Below are 19,182 nucleotides of genomic sequence, written 5' to 3'. Positions count from 1 at the left end.
GAGTTTGTGTGTTTTTCTGTGATTTCAGGTAATTTCTGGCTGAAATTGAGGGACTTGAGCAAAACTCTGAAAAAGGCTGACAAAATGGACTGCTGATGCTGTTGGAATCTGACCTCCCTGCACTCGAAATAGATTTTCTGGAGCTACAGAACTCCAAATGGCGCGCTCTCAACGGCGTTGGAAAGTAGACATCCAGGGCTTTCCAGAAATATATAATAGTTCATACTTTATTCGGAAATTGATGACGTAACTTGGCGTTGAACGCCAAGTTCATGCTGCTGTCTGGAGTTAAACGCCAGAAAAACGTCATGATCCGGAGTTGAACGCCCAAAACACGTCATAACTCGGAGTTCAACTCCAAGAGAAGCCTCAGCTCGTGGATTGATCAAGCTCAGCCCAAACATACACCAAGTGGGCCCCGGAAGTGGATTTATGCATCAATTACTTACTCATGTAAACCCTAGGGGCTAGTTTATTATAAATAGAACATTTAACTAATGTATTTGACATCTTTTGATCACTTTAGATCTTGGGATCAGATCTTTGAACGCATAGTTCTTAGACCTTGGGGGCTGGCCTCTCGGCCATGCCTGAACCTTTTACTTATGTATTTTCAACGGTGGAGTTTCTACACACCATAGATTAAGGGTGTGGAGCTCTGCTGTACCTCAAGTTTCAATGCCAATAAGATGATATCCTATTCAATTCTATTTATTCCTATTTCAAGATATACGTTGCACTTCAACTTGATGAATGTGATGATCCGTGACACTCATCATCATTCTCACCTATGAACGCGCGTGATTGACAACCACTTCCGTTCTACTCTAGGCCGGGCGCATATCTCTTAGATTCCCCAACAGAATCTTCGTGGTATAAGTTAGATAGATGGCGGCATTCATGAGGATCCGGAAAGTCTAAACCTTGTCTATGGTATTCCGAGTAGGATTCTGGGACTGAATGACTGTGACGAGCTTCAAACTCCTGAAGGCTGGGCGTGATGACAAGCGCAAAAGAATCAATGGATTCTATTCCAACCTGATTGAGAACCGACAGATGATTAGCCATGCGAGTGACAGCCGCAGAGGACCATTTTCACTGAGAGGATGGGATGTAGCCACTGACAACGGTGATGCCCTACATACAGCTTGCCATGGAAAGGAGTAAGAAGGATTGAGTTGAAGCAGTAGGAGAGCAGGCGTCCTTGAGCCATACAGTAACTCCATATGCTTATCTGAAATTCCCACCAATGAATCTGCATAAGTGTTCTATCCCTTTTATTATATATCATCTATTTTCTTATTATTAATTTCCAAAACCATAAACCAATTTTAATCTGCCTAACTGAGATTTACAAGATGACCATAGCTTGCTTCATACCAACAATCTCCGTGGGATCGACCCTTACTCACGTAAGGTATTACTTGGACGACCCAGTGCACTTGCTGGTTAGTTGAGCGAGACTGTGAAGTTGATTTTAGACCATGGTATTGTGCAACAAGTTTTTGGAGCCATTACCGGGGATTGTTGAAGTGAAAAGAATGAATCACGATTTCGCCCACCAAATACTAACTAATTTTAAAATAAAAACAAAAATATTTTTCTTTTCTTTTCTTCTAATTTTCGAATTTCCCTCTCTCTCTTTCTATTTATTTATTCATTTACTAACACTTCTCTTCATCTTAAAATTCAAACCCTCCCTTCCTCTCTGTGTTTGAATTCTTCTCTTCTCCTTCTCCTATTCTTATCTTCTTCTACTCACATAAAGGAATCTCTATACTATGACATAGAGGATTCCTCTCCTTTTCTGTTCTCTTCTTTTTTACATGAGCAGGAGTAAGGATAAGAACATTCTTGTTGAAGCTGATCCAGAACCTGAAAGGACTCTGAAGAGGAAGCTAAGAGAAGCTAAAACACAACACTCTGAAGAGGACTTTACTGAAATTTTCGAAAAAGAAGTAGAGATGGCCGAACCCAATAACAATGGTGGAGGTGCAAAGAAGATGCTTGGTGACTTTACTGCACCAAATTCTAACTTCCATGGAAGAAGCATCTCAATCTCTGCCATTGGAGCAAACAATTTTGAGCTAAAGCCTCAATTAGTTTCTCTGATGCAACAGAATTACAAGTTTTAGACTTCCATCAGAAGATCCTTTTTAGTTCTTAATTGAATTCTTGCATATCTATGATACTGTTAAGACCAATGGAGTTGATCCCGAGGTCTATAAGCTTATACTTTTCCCTTTTGCTGTAAGAGACAGAGTTAGAACATAGTTAGACTCTCAGCCTAGAGATAGCCTGAACTCTTGGGATAAGCTGGTCACGGCTTTCTTAGCCAAGTTTTTTCCTCCTCAAAAGCTGAGCAAGCTTAGAGTGGATGTTCAAACCTTCAGACAGAAAGAAGGTGAATCCCTCTATGAAGCTTGGGAAAGATACAAGCAACTGACCAAAAAGTGTCCTTTTGACATGCTTTCAGAATGGACCATCCTGGATATATTCTATGATGGTCTGTCTGAATTATCTAAGATGTCATTGGACTATTCTACAGGTAGATCTATTCGCCTGAAGAAAATGCCTACAGAACCTCAGGAACTCACTGACATGGTTGCAAATAACCAGTTCATATACACTTCTGAAAGGAATCCTATGAGTAATGGGACGCCTCAGAGGAAGGGAGTTCTTGAAATTGATGCTCTGAATGCCATATTGGCTCAGAACAAAATGTTGACTCAGCAAGTCAACATGATTTCTCAGAGTCTGAATGGATTGCAAAATGCATCCAACAGTACTAAAGAGGCATCTTTTGAAGAAGAAACCTATGATCCTGAGAACCCTACAATGGCAGAGGTGAATTACATGGGTGAAGCCTATGGAAACGCCTATAATTCCTCATGGAGAAATCATCCAAATTTCTCATGGAAGGATCAACAAAAGCCTCAACAAGGCTTTAATAATGGTGAAAGAAATAGGTTTAGCAATAGCAAGCCTTTTCCATCATTCTCTCAGCAACAGATAGAGAATTCTGAGCAGAGCCCCTCTAGCTTAGCAAACATAGTCTATGATCTATCTAAGGCCACTCTAAATTTCATGAATGAAACACGGTCCTCTATTAGAAATTTGGAGGCACAAGTGGGCCAGTTGAGTAAAAGAGTCACTAAAACTCTTCCTAGTACTCTCCCAAGCAATATAGAAGAGAATCTAAAAAGAGAGTGCAAGGCCATAACCTTACTTGGTGTGGCCGAACCTAGAGAGGAGGAGGAAGACGTGAATCCCAGTAAGAAAGACCTCATGGGACGTCCTCTGGACAAAAAGGAGTTCCCAATTGAGGAACCTAAGGAATCTGAGGCTCATCTAGAGACCATAGAGATTCTATTGAACCTACTTCTGTCATTCATGAGCTCTGATGAATATTCTTCCTCTAAAGAGGATAAAAATATTACTGAAGAGCAAGTTGCTAAGTACTTTGGAGCAATTATGAAGCTGAATGCCGAGTTATTTGGTAATGAGACTTGGGTGGATGAACCCCCTTTGCTCACTGGTGGACGAAATTGTGATCTACTGTCTTTGTACTTGTATGAAATTTAATAATTGGCTCTATTTGAATTCACAACTCCGTTCAACTAACCAGCAAGTGTACTGGGTCGTCCAAGTAATAAACCTTACGCGAGTAAGGGTCGATCCCACAGAGATTGTTGGTATGAAGCAAGCTATGGTCACCTTGTAAATCTCAGTTAGGCAGATTAAATTTGTTTATGGTTTCGAAAATTAATAATAAAATAAAAATAATAAAAGGGATAGAATACTTATGCAGATTCGTTGGTGGGAATTTCAGATAAGCGAATGGAGATACTGTATGGCTCAAGAACGCCTACTTTCCTATTGCTTCAACTCAATCCTTCTTACTCCTTTCCATGGCAAGCTGTGTATAGGGGTTCACCGTTCGACGATGGCTACTTTGTATCCTCTCTGGAAAATGGTCCTCTGCGCTGTCACTCGCATGGCTAATCGTCTGGAGGCATCACACTGGCCGAAGGCTACATCCCATCCTCGCAGTGAAAACTACGCTCACGCGCTCTGTCACAGCACGGCTAATCACTGGTTGGTTCCCGCTCCTGCTGGAATAGAATCCCTTGATTCTTTTGCGTATGTCACTAACGCCCAGCACTTGCGAGTCTGAAGCACGTCACAGTCATTCATTACTGGAATCCTACTCGGAATACCACAGACAAGGTTAGACTTTCCGGATTCCCAAGATCCTACTCGGAATACCACAGACAAGGTTAGACTTTCCGGATCCTCATGAATGCCGCCATCTATCTAGCTTATACCACGAAGATTCTGTTGGGGAATCTAAGAGATACACATTCAAGCTCGGTTGCATGTAGAACGGAGGTGGTTGTCAATCACGCGCGTTCATAGGTGAGAATGATGATGAGCGTCACATAATCATCACATTCATCATGTTCTTGGGTGCGAATGAATATCTTGGAATAAGAACAAGAGAGAATTGAATAAAAAGTAATAGTAATTGTATTGAAACTTTGAGGTACAGCAGAGCTCCACACCCTTAATCTATGGTGTGCAGAAACTCCACCGTTGAAAATACATAAGTAAAAGGTTCAGGCATGGCCGAATGGCCAGCCCCCTGAGTGATCAAGAGACCGAATAATCAAAGGCTAAACAGTCAAGAGATTAAACTGTCAAAAGATGTCTAATACAATAGTTAAATGTTCTATTTATAATCAACTAGCTCCTAGGGTTTACATGAGTAAGTAATTGATGCATAAATCCACTTCCGGGGCCCACTTGGTGTATGCTTGGGCTGAGCTTGATCAATCCACGAGCTGAGGCTTCTCTTGGAGTTGAACTCCGAGTTATGACGTGTTTTGGGCGTTCAACTCCGGATCATGACGTTTTTCTGGCGTTTAACTCCAGACAGCAGCATGAACTTGGCGTTCAACGCCAGGTTACGTCGTCAATTTCCGAATAAAGTATGAACTATTATATATTGCTGGAAAGCTCTGGATGTCGACTTTCCAACGCCGTTGAGAGCGCGCCATTTGGAGTTCTGTAGCTCCAGAAAATCTATTTCGAGTGCAGGGAGGTCAGATTCCAACAGCATCAGCAGTCCTTTTGTCAGCCTTTTTCAGAGTTTTGCTCAAGTCCCTCAATTTCAGCCAGAAATTACCTGAAATCACAGAAAAACACACAAACTCATAGTAAAGTCCAGAAATGTGAATTTAACATAAAAACTAATGAAAACATCCCTAAAAGTAGCTTGAACTTACTAAAAACTACCTAAAAACAATGCCAAAAAGCGTATAAATTATCCGCTCATCACAACACCAAACTTAAATTGTTGCTTGTCCCCAAGCAACTGAAAATCAAATAGGATAAAAAGAAGAGAATATACTATAAATTCCAGAATATCAATGAATATTAATTATAATTAGATGAGCGGGACTTGTAGCTTTTTGCTTCTGAACAGTTTTGGCATCTCACTTTTTCCTTTGAAGTTTAGAATGATTGGCTTCTCTAGGAACTTAGAATTTCGGATAGTGTTTATTGACTTTCCTAGTTAAACATGTTGATTCTTGAACACAGCTACTTATGAGTCTTGGCCTTGGCCCTAAGCACTTTGTTTTCCAGTATTACCACCGGATACATAAATGCCACAGACACATAACTGGGTGAACCTTTTCAGATTGTGACTCAGCTTTGCTAGAGTCCCCAGTTAGTGGTGTCCAGAGCTCTTAAGCACACTCTTTTTGCTTTGGATCACGACTTTAACCACTCAGTCTCAAGCTTTTCACTTGGACCTTCATGACACAAGCACATGGTTAGGGACAGCTTGGTTTAGCCGCTTAGGCCTGGATTTTATTTCCTTGGGCCCTCCTATCCATTGATGCTCAAAGCCTTGGATCCTTTTTACCCTTGCCTTTTGGTTTTAAGGGCTATTGGCTTTTTCTGCTTGCTTTTTCTTTTTCTTTCCATTATTTATTTTATTTTATTTTTTTGCAAGCTTCTTCTTGTTCACTGCTTTTTCTTGCTTCAAGAATCAATTTCATGATTTTTCAGATCATCAATAACATTTCTCTTTGTTCATCATTCTTTCAAGAGCCAACATTTTAACATTCATAAATAACAAGATCAAAAGACATATGCACTGTTCAAGCATTCATTCAGAAAACAAAAGTATTGTCACCACATCAATATAATTAAACTAAATTCAAGGATAAATTCGAAATTCATGTACTTCTTGTTCTTTTGAATTAAAACATTTTTCATTTAAGAGAGGTGAATGATTAATGGATTTTATTCATAGCTTTAAGGCATGGTTACATACTAATGATCATGAAGTAGAGACACAAAACATAGATAAACACAACATTAAAAACCAAAAAATAGAAAGAAATAAAGAACAAGGAATGAATCCACCTCTAGTGGCGTCTTCTTCTTGAAGGTCCAACAATGTCCTTAAGCTCTTCTATGTCCCTTCCTTGCCTTTGTTGCTCCTCCCTCATTGCTTTTTGATCTTCTCTTATTTCTTGGAGAATGATGGAGTGCTCATGATGTTCCACCCTTAATTGTTCAACATTGTGGCTCAAATCTTCTAAGGAAGTGTTGAGTTGTTCCCAATAGTTGTTTGGAGGAAAGTACATCCCTTGAGGCATCTCAGGGATTTCTTGATGATGAGTTTCCTCATGCATCTCTTGAGAACCGTGAAGGGTCTCTCTTGCTTGCTCCATCCTCTTCTTGGTGATGGGCTTGTCCTCTTCAATGGAGATGTCTCCTTCTATGATAACTCCAGCTGAGTAACATAGATGGCAAATAAGGTGAGGAAAAGCTAGCCGTGCCATGGGTGAGGGCTTGTCGGCTATTTTGTAGATTTCATTGGAGATGACCTCATGAACTTCTACATCCTCTCCAATCATGATGCCATGAATCATGATGGCCCGATCCACAGTAACTTCAGATCGGTTGCTAGTAGGAATGATGGAGCGTTGAATGAACTCCAACCATCCTCTAGCTATAGGCTTGAGGTCCAGTCTTCTTAGTTGGACTGGCTAGCCTTTGGAGTCTCTCTTCCATTGAGCTACTTGCACACAAATGTCCATAAGGACTTGGTCCAACCTTTGATCAAAGTTGACCCTTCTAGTGTAGGGCGTTCATCTCCTTGCATCATGGGCAAGTGGAATGCCAACCTTACATTTTCCGGACTAAAATCCAAGTATTTCCCCTGAACCATTGTGAGATAATTCTTTGGACTCGAGTTCATACCTTGATCATGGTTCCTAGTGATCCATGCATTGGCATAGAACTCTTGAACCATTAAGATTCCGACTTGTTGCATGGGGTTGGTTAGGACTTCCCAACCTCTTCTTCGGACTTCATGTCGGATCTCCGGATACTCATTTTTCTTGAGCTTGAAAGGGACCTCAGGGATCACCTTCTTCTTTGCCACAACATCATAGAAGTGGTCTTGATGGCTCTTGGAGATGAATCTTTCCATCTCCCATGACTCGGAGGTGGAAGCTTTTGTCTTCCCTTTTCCTTTTCTAGAGGATACTCCGGCCTTAGGTGCCATTGATGATAATGGAAAAACAAAAAGCTTATGTTTTTACCACACCAAACTTAAAATATTGCTCACCCTCGAGCAAGAGAAGAAAGAATAGAAGAAGAAGAAGAAGAAAATATGGTAGAGAGGGAGAGAGGTAGGTTCGGCCTAGGTGAAGAAGAAGGGGTTGTGTTGTGTGAAAATGAAGTAGAATGGAAGGGTATTTATAGGGAGAGGGGGGAGGGTGTGTTCGGCTATTTAGGGTGGGAATGGGAGGAAAATTGGTTTTGAATTTTTGAAGGTAGGTGGGGTTTATGGGGATGAGTGGATGGATGTGAATGGTGAAGGGAGTAATTGGGAAGAGGAATTGAGGTGAATGGTGAAGGGTTTTGGGAAAGAGTGTTTATTGGGGGGAGAGATTCAGAGATTGAAGTTGTTGGGAAGTGTGGCATTGGGAAGAGTAAAATAGGATTAGGAGGTAAGGTGGGAATATGTTAGGTGGGGATCCTGTGGGGTCCACAGATCCTGAGGTGATCCTGTGGGGTCCACAGGTCCTGAAGTGTCAAGGAATTCCATCCCTGCACCAAATAGGCATGTAAAATGCCTTTGCACACCATTCTGGCGTTTAAACGCCCATTGGTGCACATTCTAGGCGTTCAACGCCCATGTAAAGCATGTTTCTGGCGTTGAACGCCAGTTTCATGCTTGTTACTGGCGTTCAGCGCCAGTTTTTCTTCTCTGGGCACATTCCTGGCGTTCAGCGCCAGAATGTTGCTTGTTTCTGGCGTTCAGCGCCAGAATGATGCTCTGTTCTGGCGTTGAACGCCAGCCAGATGCATCTTACTGGCGTTGAACGCCAGCCTGTGCGTCCTCCAGGGTGTGAATTTTTTCTTCTGCTATTTTTGATTCTGTTTTTAATTTTTATGATTTTTTCGTGACTCCTCATGATCATGTACCTAATAAAACACAAAATAACAATAAAATAGAATAAAATAAAATTAGATAAATAAAATTGGGTTGCCTCCGAACAAGCGCTTCTTTAATGTCAATAGCTTGACAGTGGCTCTCATGGAGCCACAAGGTGATCAGGTCAATATTGTATAGTTGCCAGCACCAAACTTAGAGTTTGGATATGGGGTCTTAACACCAAACTTAGAGTTTGGTTGTGGCCTCACAACACCAAACTTAGAGTTTGACTGTGTGGGCTCTTCTTGACTCTGAACTGAGAGAAGCTCTTCATGCTTACTCTCTTTTGTCACAGAGGGATGGCCATGTGCCTTAAACACAAGGTAGTCCCCATTCAATTGAAGGACTAATTCATCTCTGTTGACATCTATCACAGCTCCTGCTGTGGCTAGGAAAGGTCTTCCAAGGATGATGCAATCATCCTCTTCCTTCCTAGTGTCTAAGATTATGAAATCAGCAGGGATGTAAAGGCCTTCAATCTTTACTAACACGTCCTCTACTATTCCATAAGCTTGTCTCAATGACTTGTCTGCCAATTGTAATGAGAACAAGGCAGGTTGTACCTCAATGATCCCCAGCTTCTCCATTACAGAGAGTGGCATAAGATTTATCCCTGACCCCAGATCACACAGAGCTTTTGCAAAGGTCATGGTGCCTATGGTACAAGGTATTAAGAACTTTCCAGGATCTTGTTTCTTTTGAGGTAGAATTTTCTGAATCCAAGTATCCAGTTCATTAATGAGCAAGGGAGGTTCACTTTTCCAAGTCTCATTACCAAACAACTTGGCATTCAGCTTCATGATAGCTCCTAAATATTGAGCAACTTGCTCTCCAGTTACATCTTCATCCTCTTCAGAGGAAGAATAGTCTTCAGAGCTCATGAATGGCAGAAAGAGATTTAATGGAATCTCTATGGTCTCTATATGAGCCTCAGATTCCTTTGGATCCTTAATAGGAAGCTCCTTCTTGCGTGAGGGACGTCCTAGGAGGTCTTCCTCACTAGGATTCTCGTCCTCCTCCTCCCTTGTGCATTCGGCCACATTGATTATATCAATGGCCTTGCATTCTCCTTTTGGATTTTCTTCTGTATTGCTTGGGAGAATACTGGGAGGAGTTTCAATGACTTTCTTACTCAGCTGGCCCACTTGTGCCTCCAGATTTCTAATGGAGGATCTTGTTTCACTCATGAAACTGAAAGTGGCCTTTGACAGATCAGAGACTACATTGGCTAAATTAGAGGTGTTTTGTTCAGAATTCTCTGTCTGTTGCTGAGAAGATGATGGATATGGCTTGCTATTGTTCAGCCTGTTGCGTCCACCATTGTTAAAGCCTTGTTGAGGCTTTTGTTGGTCCTTCCATGAGAAATTTGGATGATTTCTCCATGATGAGTTATAGGTGTTTCCATAAGGTTCACCCATGTAATTAACCTCTGCCATGGCAGGGTTCTCAGGATCATAAGCTTCTTCAGAAGCTGCCTCTCTAGTACTGTTGGATGCATGTTGCCATCCATTCAGATTTTGAGAGATCATGTTGACCAGTTGAGTCAACACTTTGTTCTGAGCCAATATGGCATTCAGAGCATCAATTTCAAGAACTCCTTTCTTCTGAGGTATCCCATTGTTCACGGAATTCCTCTCAGAAGTGTACATGAATTGGTTGTTTGCAACCATGTCAATGAGTTCTTGAGCCTCTTCAGGCGTTTTCTTCAGGTGAATAGATCCATCTGCAGAATGGTCCAATGACATTTTCAAAAATTCAGAGAGACCATAATAGAATATATCTAAAATGGTCCATTCTGAAAACATGTCAGATGGACATCTTTTGGTCAGCTGCTTGTATCTTTCCCAAGCTTCATAGAGGGATTCACCATCTTTTTGTTTGAAGGTTTGAACATCCACTCTCAGCTTGCTCAGCTTTTGAGGAGGAAAGAATTTATCCAAGAAGGCAGTGACCAGCTTATCCCATGAGTCCAGGCTATCCTTGGGTTGTGAATCCAACCATATTCGAGCTCTGTCTCTTACAGCAAAAGGGAAAAGCATGAGTCTGTAGACTTCAGGATCAACTCCATTCGTCTTTACAGTCTCACAGATCTGCAAGAACTCAGTTAAAAACTGATAAGGATCTTCAGATGGAAGTCCATAAAACTTGTAGTTTTGTTGCATTAAGGCAACTAGCTGAGGTTTCAGCTCAAAGTTGTTGGCTCCAATGGCAGGAATGGAGATGCTTCTTCCATCAAACTTGGACATTGGCTTTGTAAAGTCACCAAGCATTCTCCTTGCATTATTATTATTTTTGGCTGCCATCTCCTTCTCTTGTTCGAAAATTTCTGAAAGGTTGTTTCTGGATTGTTGTAATTTAGCTTCTCTTAATTTTCTCTTCAAAGTCCTTTCAGGTTCTGGATCAATTTCAACAAGAGTGCCTTTATCCCTGTTCCTGCTCATATGAAAGAGAAGAAAACAAGAAAAGAAAGAGGAATCCTCTATGTCACAGTATAGAGATTCCTTTATGTTAGTAGAAAAAGAAAGGGGAGAAGAGTGAACAAGGATGGGTTCGGATTTTTAGATGAAGAGAGGTGAAGAGAAGTGTTAGTAATTAAATAATTAAATAGAAGAAGAAAAGAGAAGGGAGATTTTGAAAATAATTTTGAAAAAGGGGTTAGTAATTTTCGAAAATTAAAGATAAAATTAAAATTAAAATTAAAATTTGAAACAATTAATTAATTAAAAAAAATTTTTGAAAAAGGGGTAAGATATTTTCGAAAATTAGAGAGGGAAAAGTAGTTAGGTGGTTTTGAAAAAGATAAGAAACAAACAAAAAGTTAGTTAGTTGATTGAAAAAGATATTGAATTTAAATTTTAAAAAAGATAAGAAGAAAAAGAGTTAGATAAGATATTTTGAAATCAAATTTTGAAAAATATAAAATTTTAAAAAGGATAAGATAAAAAGATAAGATAAAAGTTTTAAGAAAAAGATATTTTGAAAAAGATTTAATTTTTAAAACGACTTAACTAAGAAGAAACTATAAGATAAGATTCTAGAATTTAAAGATTGAACCTTTCTTAACAAGAAAGTAACAAACTTCAAAATTTTGAACCAATCACATTAATTGTTAGCTAATTTTCGAAAATTAGATATAAAAACTAAGAAAAAGATTTTTGAAAAATAATTTTTTTTTAAATTTTCGAAAATAATAAAAAAATGAAAAAGATATGATTTTTGAAAAAGATTTTGAAAAGATAAGATTTTTTTAAAAATTGAAATTTTGACTTGACTTGTAAGAAACAACTAATTTTAAAAATTTTTGACCAAGTCAACCCAAAATTTTGAAAATTTGGAGGGAAATAAGGAAAATATATTTTTTTGATTTTTGAATTTTTAGTTATGAGAGAGAAAAACAATAAATTTACTCAATGCATGAAATTTTTAGATCAAAACAATGAATGCATGCAAGAATGCTCTGAATGTCAAGATGAACACCAAGAACACTTTGAAGATCATGATGAACATCAAGAATATAATTTTGAAAAATTTTTGATGCAAAGAAAACATGCAAGACACCAAACTTAGAAATCTTTAATGCATGGATTCTAACAAACAAAAAATGTATATGAAAAACAACAAACAACACAAAATAAGAAATCATCAAGATCAAACAAGAGGACTTATCAAGAACAACTTGAAGATCATGAAGAACACTATGAATGCATGGATTTTTCGAAAAAATGCAAGAAAAATTTTAAAGCATGCAATTGACACCAAACTTAAAAATTGACTTAAGACTCAAACAAGAAACATAAAATATTTTTTATTTTTATGATTTATTAATTTTTTTGGATTTTTATTAAATTTTTTTCGAAAATATAGCTTGGAAAAATGAAAAATAAAAAGAAAAATTTTTAAAAAAGATTTTTGAAAAGAAAATTACCTAATCTAAGCAACAAGATGAACCGTCAGTTGTCCATACTCGAACAATCCCCGGCAACGGCGCCAAAAACTTGGTGGACGAAATTGTGATCTAGTGTCTTTGTACTTGTATGAAATTTAATAATTGGCTCTATTTGAATTCACAACTCCGTTCAACTAACCAGCAAGTGTACAGGGTCGTCCAAGTAATAAACCTTACGCGAGTAAGGGTCGATCCCACAGAGATTGTTGGTATGAAGCAAGCTATGGTCACCTTGTAAATCTTAGTTAGGCAGATTAAATTTGTTTATGGTTTCGAAAATTAATAATAAAATAAAAATAATAAAAGGGATAGAATACTTATGCAGATTCATTGGTGGGAATTTCAGATAAGCGAATGGAGATACTGTATGGCTCAAGAACGCCTACTTTCCTATTGCTTCAACTCAATCCTTCTTACTCCTTTCCATGGCAAGCTGTGTATAGGGGTTCACCGTTCGACGATGGCTACTTTGTATCCTCTCTGGAAAATGGTCCTCTGCGCTGTCACTCGCATGGCTAATCGTCTGGAGGCATCACACTGGCCGAAGGCTACATCCCATCCTCGCAGTGAAAACTACGCTCACGCGCTCTGTCACAGCACGGCTAATCACTGGTTAGTTCCCGCTCCTGCTGGAATAGAATCCCTTGATTCTTTTGCGTCTGTCACTAACGCCCAGCACTTGCGAGTCTGAAGCACGTCACAGTCATTCATTACCGGAATCCTACTCGGAATACCACAGACAAGGTTAGACTTTCCGGATTCCCAAGATCCTACTCGGAATAGCACAGACAAGGTTAGACTTTCCGGATCCTCTTGAATTCCGCCATCTATCTAGCTTATACCACGAAGATTCTGTTGGAGAATCTAAGAGATACACATTCAAGCTCGGTTGCATGTAGAACGGAGGTGGTTGTCAATCACGCGCGTTCATAGGTGAGAATGATGATGAGCGTCACATAATCATCACATTCATCATGTTCTTGGGTGCGAATGAATATCTTGGAATAAGAACAAGAGAGAATTGAATAAAAAGTAATAGTAATTGTATTGAAACTTTGAGGTACAGCAGAGCTCCACACCCTTAATCTATGGTGTGCAGAAACTCCACCGTTGAAAATACATAAGTAAAAGGTTCAGGCATGGCCGAATGGCCAGCCCCCTGAGTGATCAAGAGACCGAATAATCAAAGGCTAAACAGTCAAGAGAGTAAACTGTCAAAAGATGTCTAATACAATAGTTAAATGTTCTATTTATAATCAACTAGCTCCTAGGGTTTACATGAGTAAGTAATTGATGCATAAATCCACTTCCGAGGCCCACTTGGTGTATGCTTGGGCTGAGCTTGATCAATCCACGAGCTGAGGCTTCTCTTGGAGTTGAACTCCGAGTTATGACGTGTTTTGGGCGTTCAACTCCGGATCATGACGTTTTTCTGGCGTTTAACTCCAGACAGCAGCATGAACTTGGCGTTCAACGCCAGGTTACGTCGTCAATTTCCGAATAAAGTATAGACTATTATATATTGCTGGAAAGCTCTGGATGTCTACTTTCCAACGCCGTTGAGAGCGCGCCATTTGGACTTCTGTAGCTTCAGAAAATCCATTTCGAGTGCAGGGAGGTCAGATTCCAACAGCATCAGCAGTCCTTTTGTCAGCCTTTTTCAGAGTTTTGCTCAAGTCCCTCAATTTCAGCCAGAAATTACCTGAAATCACAGAAAAATACACAAACTCATAGTAAAGTCCAGAAATGTGAATTTAACATAAAAACTAATGAAAACATCCCTAAAAGTAGCTTGAACTTACTAAAAACTACCTAAAAACAATGCCAAAAAGCGTATAAATTATCCGCTCATCACTCACCAATGAACTGAATGACTTGGTTAGGCAGACATTACCTCAAAAGAAACAGGACCCTGGTAAATTCTTAATTCCCTGTACCATAGGCACCATGACCTTTGAGAAGGCTCTGTGTGACCTGGGGTCAGGCATAAACTTAATGCCACTCTCTGTAATGGAGAAACTAGGAATCTTTGAGGTACAGGCTGTTATATTCTCATTAGAGATGGTAGATAAATCCATGAAAAAGGCTTATGGACAGGTAGAGGACGTGATAGTAAAGGTCAAAGGCCTTTACATCCCTGCTGATTTCATAATACTAGACACTGGGAAGAATGAGGATGAATCTATCATCCTTGGAAGACCCTTCCTAGCCACAGCAAAAGCTGTGACTGATGTGGACAGAGGAGAGTTGATCCTTCAATTAAATGAGGACTACCTTGTGTTTAAAACTCAAGGATCTCCTTCTGTAACCATGGAGAGGAAGCAAGAAAAGCTTTTCTCAATGCAGAGTCAAACAAAGCCCCCACAGTCAAACTCTAAGTTTGGTGTTGGGAGGCCACAACCAAACTCTAAGTTTGGTGTTGAACTCCCACATTCAAACTCTAAGTTTGGTGTTGGGAGGCCCCAACAATGCTCTAAACATCTGTGAAGCTCCATAAGAGCTCACTATCAAGCTATTGACATTAAAGAAGCGCTTATTGGGAGGCAACCCAATTTTATTTTTCTATGTTATTTTCCTTTTTTTAGGTTAATGATCATGTGGAGTCACAAAAACTACTGCAAAATTATAAAAAAATAAAAAACAGCATTAAAAATAGCACACCCTGGAGGAGAAACTTACTGTCATTTAAACGCCAGTAAGGGTAGCAGAATGGGCGTTTAACGCCCAGTCTAGCACCATTCTGGGCGTTAAACGCCAGAAAGAAGCACCAGACTGGCGTTAAATCCCAGAAAGAAGCAACAAACCGGTGTTAAACACCAGAAACAGGTTGCAGCTTGGCATTTAACGCCAGGAAAGGAATAAAAGCTGGCGTTTAACACCAGAAACAAGCAGCAGTCTGGCATTAAATGCCAGAATTGCACAATAGGGACATTTTGCACGCCTAAAAGGAGCAGGGATGAGAAATCCTTGACCCCTCAGGATCTGTAGATCTCACAGGATCCCCACCTACCCCACCTCTCTCTCCCTCCACCTATTCCATTTTCTTCTTCTCCCCTTCTTTCTTTCTTGTTTTGCTCGAGGACGAGCAAACCTTTTAAGTTTGGTGTGGTAAAAGCATTGCTCTTTGTTTTTCTATAACCATTTATGGCACCTAAGGCCGGAGAAACCTCTAGAAAGAGGAAAGGGAAGGCAAAAGCTTCCACCTCTGAGTCATAGAAGATGGAGAGATTCATCTCAAAGGTCCATCAAGACCACTTCTATGAAGTTGTGGCTAAGAAAAAGGTAATCCCTATGCAATTCAGCTGGAATTGGCATAGAGGAAGACATCCTCATTGAAGAGGACAAGCCCATCACTAAAAAAAGGATAGAGCAAACAATAGAGCCCACTCATAGACCTCAACAAGAGCATGAGGAATTCCCTCATCAAGAAATCCCTGAGATACCTCAGGGGATACATTTTCCTCCTTACAACTATTGGGAGCAACTAAGGATAGGAGCACCAAAAGCACTAAGGGTGGAGCACCAAAAACACTCCATTATCCTGCATGAAATCAGAGAGGAACAAAAAGCTATGAGGGAGGAGCAACAAAGGCAAGGAAGAGACATAGAGGAGCTCAAGCACTCCATAAGTTCTTCAAGAGGAAGACGCCACCCTCACTAAGGTGGACTCATTCCTTAATCTCCTTGTCTATTTATTTTTCTGTTTTCGGTTTTGAGCTTTATGTTTGGCTATGTTTTGTGTCTTTATTACATGATCATTAGTGTCCAGTGTCTATATCTTAAAGCTATGAATAACTCCATGAATCCTTCACCTCTCTTAAATGAAAAATGTGCTTAATAACAAAAGAACAAGAAGTACTTGGATTTCAAATTTTATCTTGAAATTAGTTTAATTATTTTGATGCGGTGGCAATACTTTTTGTTCTCTGAATGAATGCTTGAACAGTGCATATTTTTTATAGTGAAGTTTATGAATGTTAAAATTGTTGGCTCTTGAAAGAATGATGAACAAAGAGAAATGTTATTGATGATCTGAAAAATCATGAAATTGATTCTTGAAGCAAGAAAAAGCAGTGAATAAGAAAGCTTGCGAAAAAAAAGAGAGAAGTGGCAAAAATTAAAATTAAAAGAAAGAAAAGAAAAAGCAAAATAGCCCTTTAAACCAAAAGACAAGGGTAAAAAGGATCCAAGGCTTTGAGCATCAGTGGATAGGAGGGCCCAAGGAAATAAAATCCAGGCCTAAGTGGCTAAATCAAGCTGTCCCTAACCATGTGCTTGTGGCATGAAGGTCCAAGTGAAAAGCTTGAGACTGAGTGGTTAAAGTCGTGATCCAAAGCAAAAAGGGTGTGCTTAAGAACTCTGGACACCTCTAACTGGGGATTTTAGCAAAGCTGAGTCACAATCTGAAAAGGTTCACCCAGTTATGTGTTTGTGGCATTTATGTATCTAGTGGTAATACTGGAAAACAAAGTGCTTAGGGCCACGGCCAAGACTCATAAAGTAACTGTGTTTAAGAATCAACATACTGAACTAGGAGAATCAATAACACTATCTAAAATTCCGAGTTCCTATAGATGCCAATCATTCTGAATTTCAAAGAATAAAGTGAGATGCCAAAACTGTTCAGAACCAAAAAGCTACTAGCCCCGCTCATTTAATTAGGACTAAGTTTCATTGATATTGTGAGATTTATTGTATATTCTCTTCTTTTTATCCTATTTTGTTTTCAGTTGCTTGGGGACAAGCAACAATTTAAGTTTGGTGTTGTGATGAGCAGATAATTTATACGCTTTTGGCATTATTTTTATATAGTTTTTAGTAGGATCTAGCTACTTTTTAGTATATTTTTATTAGTTTTTATGCAAAATTCACATTTCTGGACTTTACTATGAGTTTGTGTATTTTTTTGTGATTTCAGGTATTTTCTTGCTGAAATTAAGGGACCTGAGCAAAAATCTGATTCAGAGGCTAAAAAAGGACTGCTGATGCTGTTGGATTCTGACCTCCCTGCACTCGAAATGGAATTTTTGGAGCTACAAAAACCCAAATTGCGCTCTCTCAATTGCGTTGGAAAGTAGACATCCAGGGCTTTCCAGCAATATATAATAGTCCATACTTTGCCCGTGTTTAGATGACACAAACAGGCGTTCAACTCCAGCTTTCTGTCCTATTCTGGCGTTAAACGCCAGAAACAAGTTGCAAGCCAGAGTCAAATACCAGAAATAAGTTACAAACTGGCGTTTAACTCCAAGGAATACCTCTATACGTGAAAGCTTCAATGCTCAGCCCAAGCACATACCAAGTGGGCCCGGAAGTGGATTTCTGCATCATTTACTTATTCATGTAACCCTAGTAACTAGTTTAGTATAAATAGAACTTTTTACTATTATATTATACATATTTGATCAGTTTCATGCTATCTTAGACATTGGGGGCTGGCCTCACGGCCATGCCTGGACCATTATCACTTATGTATTTTCAATGGTGGAGTTTCTACACACCATAGATTAAGGTGTGGAGCTCTGCTGTTCCTCGAGTATTAATGCAATTATTACTGTTTTCTATTCAATTCAAGCTTATTCTTATTCTAAGATGTTCACTCGCACTTCAACCTGATGAATGTGATGATCCGTGACACTCATCACCATTCTCACTTATGAACGCGTGCCTGACAAACACTTCCGTTCTACCTACGAAAGCTAGAGTGTGTATCTCTTGGATTCCTGGTCCACGATGCATGGTTGCCTCTCCTGACAACAGAGCCTTCCATTCCGTGAGATCAGAGTCTTTGTGGTATAAGCTAGAATCAATTGGCAGCATTCTTGAGATCCGAAAAGTCTAAACATTGCCTGTGGTATTCCGAGTAGGATCTGGGATGGGATGACAGTGACGAGCTTTAAAATCATGACTGTTGGGCGTAGTAACAGACGCAAAAGGATCACTGGATCCTATTCCAACACAAGTGAGAACCGACAGATGATTAGCCTTACGTAACCCATAGCTAGACCATTTTCACTAAGAGGATGGATGGTAGCCATTGACAACGGTGATCCCCCTACATACAGCTTGCCATAGAAAGGAGTATGAAGGATTGGAGGAAGTCAGTAGAAAAGCAGAGATTCAAAAGGGATATAGCATCTCCATACGCTTATCTGAAATTCCCACCAATGAATTACATAAGTATCTCTATCTTTATTTTATGTTTTATTTATATTTTAATTATTAAAACTCCATAACCATTTGAATCTGCCTGACTGAGATTTACAAGATGACCATAGCTTGCTTCAAGCCGACAAGCTCTGTGGGATCGACCCTTACTCACGTAAGGTTTATTACTTGGACGACCCAGTGCACTTGCTGGTTAGTTGTGCGAAGTTGTGAAAAAGAGTTGAGATTACAATTGTGCATACCAAGTTGTTGGCGCCATTAAGATCACAATTTCGTACACCAGCTATTAATGGTCCTCTGATCAATTTCATTAACTTTTGTGGCTAATTGACCCATCTGAATCTCCAAGTTTTGAATTGTATTTGCAGACCTCTTAGGTATTTGCTTGCTCAGTTGGTCCATTTGCACCTCTAAGTTTCTAATGGAGGCTCTGGTTTCCTGCATAAAACTCCTCATCATCTCTCAATTAGAATCTTGTTGGGATTGAGAATTTGCCTGCTGAGGTGGTTGTTGTTGATGAAACTGAAATCGGCAGTTATTATGA

General features: G+C 39.5%; 1 non-coding gene across 1 annotated transcript; it reads right to left on the bottom strand.

Moving 5' to 3' along the window:
* Nucleotides 1-2,364: 2,364 nt before the first annotated feature.
* LOC130977515 (small nucleolar RNA R71) lies at nt 2,365-2,472 on the bottom strand. The gene has a single exon (XR_009085204.1). It is a non-coding gene; the product is annotated as a small nucleolar RNA R71 (small nucleolar RNA).
* Nucleotides 2,473-19,182: the final 16,710 nt, after the last annotated feature.

This window comes from Arachis stenosperma, chromosome 4, assembly GCF_014773155.1.
Source record: "Arachis stenosperma cultivar V10309 chromosome 4, arast.V10309.gnm1.PFL2, whole genome shotgun sequence".
Classification (NCBI taxonomy): Eukaryota; Viridiplantae; Streptophyta; class Magnoliopsida; order Fabales; family Fabaceae; genus Arachis; species Arachis stenosperma.
This window is presented reverse-complemented; position numbering and strand designations above follow the sequence as displayed.